The sequence below is a fragment of the Megascapheus bottae genome, chromosome 17 (genome assembly GCF_031878675.1).
Source record: "Megascapheus bottae isolate mThoBot1 chromosome 17, mThoBot2.hap1, whole genome shotgun sequence".
NCBI classification, from domain to species: Eukaryota; Metazoa; Chordata; class Mammalia; order Rodentia; family Geomyidae; genus Megascapheus; species Megascapheus bottae.
In genome coordinates, this window is record NC_143525.1 from 45431695 (window position 1) to 45435199 (window position 3505).

Genomic DNA, 3505 nt, shown 5'->3' on the forward strand with positions numbered 1-3505 from the left:
GCTCGCACCGGCTCCGCTCGGTGTGCTCTCGCCTTTCCCTCGCACACCTAGACCGGCCTCGGAGCCACCATCCCTGCACCGCCGCCTCCCCACTCGGCTGCGGCAGCGCCGAGGTCTAGGTGCGTGAGACGGGACAGCTCGCAGCCCGGGCCCGCCGGGCATCTCCGCGTGCCCGGCCGCCCTACCCGAGCCCGAGGCGCGCGGGTCGCGCCGCGGGCAGAGAGGACGGAGCGCGCACGCGCAGCGCCCGGCGCTTCTCCTTCCCTGCCCCCACCGCCCCGAGGCCGCTCGGACCCTCCGCCCCCGCCCCGGGCTCCCCACACGGGAGCGGACGGCCGGGCGCAGGGAGCGTGCGCGCGTCCAGGGGCGGGGGCGGAGTGGGGCGGGGGGAGGGTGAGGGAAGGGCCGGGAGGCGAGCGCGGGGGCCGGGAGGCGCGCGCCGCGCCCGGCCCGCAGAAGCCTGGAGCGGAGCCGGAGCACAGAGCCCAGCCGCGAGCCGCGCCGCACCGCGACGGTAGGGAGCCCGGAGGCTGGGCTGGAGGAGGCCGGCCGGGTGGGGACTTGGCATGCACCGGGACAGCGTGGGGAGGGGGGTGGCGGACCCGGAAGGTCGGGCCCCTCCACCTCCGCGCGGCCCCAATGTCTGGCAAACTTTGTGCGGGCGTCCGCACCTGCTCCGGGGCGGCTCTGTTCCCCCTTCGAGTAGGGGGGGAGACCCTCCGCGTCCCCCCAACTCGCTTAAGCGCCCTTCTGCCGCCGCGCACGGGCCTGGGACCCCAGGGGCGCCAGCACCCGGGTCTGCCTCCCCCCCCCCGTCCCCGCTGAGGCTCCGTCCACGTCCAGCCGCGCGGGGGGCCCCGGGGCCACGGCCGCCTTGCGCCTGGAGAGAATCCACTCGACGTTCAGCGACGCCGAGTATCCGCCTGAGCCGGCGGGTGGCGGGGATCGGCGTGCGCCCCGGACGAGCGCCCCGGCTCCCCCCGGCGACGTGGGCCGAGCTGCCGGCCTGAACGCGGATCGAGTCACTTTATTGAAGTAGATGTTCCCGAGGGCGCCGGTCTGGGTCAGGGTAGCTCGGGCATCCCAGAGGCGAAGGAACGAGGAGGGGCTCGCCCAGGCCGGCTTCCCGTGGAGGGGTGTCGTGGTTGAACTACTTGGTTGCACTTTCCACCAGGCGAGACCTCAGGGCGTGCCGGCCGGCGAGCTTTCCCCCGGAGTGTCCTCGGGACAGCCCGGGTCCTGCTTCGGACGTGGGGTGTGGCATGGAGCCGGGGTGGGGGCGAACCCTGATCCTAAAGGAACAAGGACCCAGGGGAGGGATCCAAACTTTTCCTAGAATTCCTGGGAAATGCCCGGCACGCGGGGGGAAGCTGGGATCTAGGAAAAGCCAAGAGAGAGGCCCCCGGGGTGGGATGGGGGCCGCAGTCCGCACCCCCGGCCTGGCCTCCCCGCGCGCCCCCCCCCGGCCGCCTCGGGGCGGGAGGGACGCGAGCTGCGCCGCCGTGTTCCCTGGGGGAGCCCCACGCCGGAGCTGTCCCTCCCGTGTGTCTCTCTTCCCTGGAGCTGCGGGGGGAATGGAAGCCGCCCCAGAATGCACAACCACCGCGGGCGTTCCGGGAGAGACGCCTCCCGAGGCCGCCCGAGGCCCGGATCCCGGGAGGCGGCTCGGCGCGCGCCCCGCGCCTGCCCCCGGCTCTGACTCACCTCCTGACGCGCGGGGAGGAGGGATCGCTGCGGGGTATTTTTGGTTCCCCCCTCCATAAAAACGCGGAGACAGTTTCCCTGGTTCCGAGTCGTCTTGGCATCCTGGCGGGACGCGTTTGCGCCGAGGTCTCACGCCGGCGGCAGGTAGGAACTCGGGGTGTCCCTTAAGAGGGGGACGCGCTTGTGCACACGGATGCGTAAAACGTGGGCCAGATTCAGTTCAAGGAAATGTAAAAAAAAAAAAAAAAGCTCTCGCCTGGGAACTGTTTGGTGGCTTCCGTTGCCATTGGAACTGGGTCTTAAGGCAAGATAGATTTAAATCTTTTTTTTTCTCCCACAATCACAAGAAATGCTTTAAGTAGCATGTATAAGAAAAATTAAAACTTGTTTTGAGCATCTTGTTTTCAGAAGGTAACTGCGGTGTGTATCGGTTCGAATCTTTAGACTCCAAGCATTTTCTATCAGTTTGTACAATGATTCTTTTTTTTTTTAACTGAAATTGTTTTCAAGTTGACTCCTGTTGTGTATGGAGATTTGGTTTCTGTTCAGGACAGGGAGCTTGCTTTTTAAGGACGACTGATTGTAAGCTTTTATTAACCCCAGTGGCATGGTGGCATTTCTCAGGAAAGCAGGAAAATAAGTGACTCCTTAGTAAACAACATCATGAGCCCAGGGTTATTCTCAGGGGCAAATGAAAGCTTTCTCATTAGGAAAGATCAAGGATTGGTCTATTTGCTTTTCCTTTGCTTCTGTGGCGGCATGGAAGGGAGAGAGAGTTGCTAAAGCAACGGCAGCCTGAGTATAAACTTACAGAACTAACATTTAAGGTAGTAGCTTTATTATTTATGAAAGCTTTGCAGGATGAAGACAAAGAAAGGAAAGCAATGTGTTAGGTCCAGGTCTGCAATTTTAAGATACTGGTAATTAGAACAACTGAGAAAACATTTATGGAGGCCTTTGATCAGGCCACAGGTACTGTGCTCAATACCAGGGTAGAAGGCAAACAAGGTTTTGGATTCTATGAAGCTGACAGAGAGGAAATGTGCTGAGCTGAATTATTGTCAGGATCCTGAACTCCTGGAAATCAATGTGGTGTTTGTCTAACCTTGTATACTGTGAATTATAACATGAAGGAAAAAAAGACATCAAACAAATGGACAGCAATGAAGGATTTTTAAATAAAACACAAGTATAGCAAGTATAGATGGAGAACCATTTTCTTCCCACACTCCCCCCTCCCCAGGGCAATGAGGAGCTCCCCAGATTTCAATAGAAGTAACTTTATGCATTTTCTCTGTATTTTGTTTCTCCTCTAAATATAACCCTCAACACCTACATGTTATGTTTTACTTCTGTTCTTTTGGATCTTTTTCTTTTGGTGTCTGTCAAATAGGAACACAGTATTCTATCTGTCTCTAGGTGCATCTGTGATTGTTTAAATTTCTGCAGCGCTGTTCTTTTAGGATTCATCTGTGTTGTTGCCTTTGATTGTAGCTGCTTCACTTTTACATGAGCATACCACAGGCGAACCATCCACTGTTGTTGGACATCTGGGTTGTTCTGGGCTGGAGCAATTCTGAGCAATTCCAGGTCAGGTGTGCATATCTTCAGCCTTACTAGTTGATTTATATCCCAAAGTGATTGTGCCAGTTTACATTCTTCCAGTGGTGTCTGTCTCACACTCATAAGCCCCTGTATTTGCTGATTAACCACAGCACGCATGGATGTTTCTTATATGAATAAATAGATGGCAGCTGGGAGGTCTGGTCCCTGACTGATCAAATATAGTTTGGGCTAACAT

General features: G+C 58.0%; 1 protein-coding gene across 4 annotated transcripts in view; it reads left to right on the forward strand.

Moving 5' to 3' along the window:
• The first annotated feature begins 380 nt into the window (after positions 1 to 380).
• Positions 381 to 3505, forward strand: part of Dusp14 (dual specificity phosphatase 14) — an 18861-nt gene continuing 15736 nt past the window's right edge. For 2 of the 4 annotated variants that reach the window (XM_090351212.1, XM_090351210.1), the window contains exon 1: positions 381 to 514. The gene's annotated coding sequence lies outside the window, so the exon portion shown is untranslated. Of the gene's footprint in view, positions 515 to 1584; positions 1849 to 3505 lie in introns of those variants that run through there. The other 2 variants (XM_090351213.1, XM_090351211.1) reach the window with 2 other exon arrangements.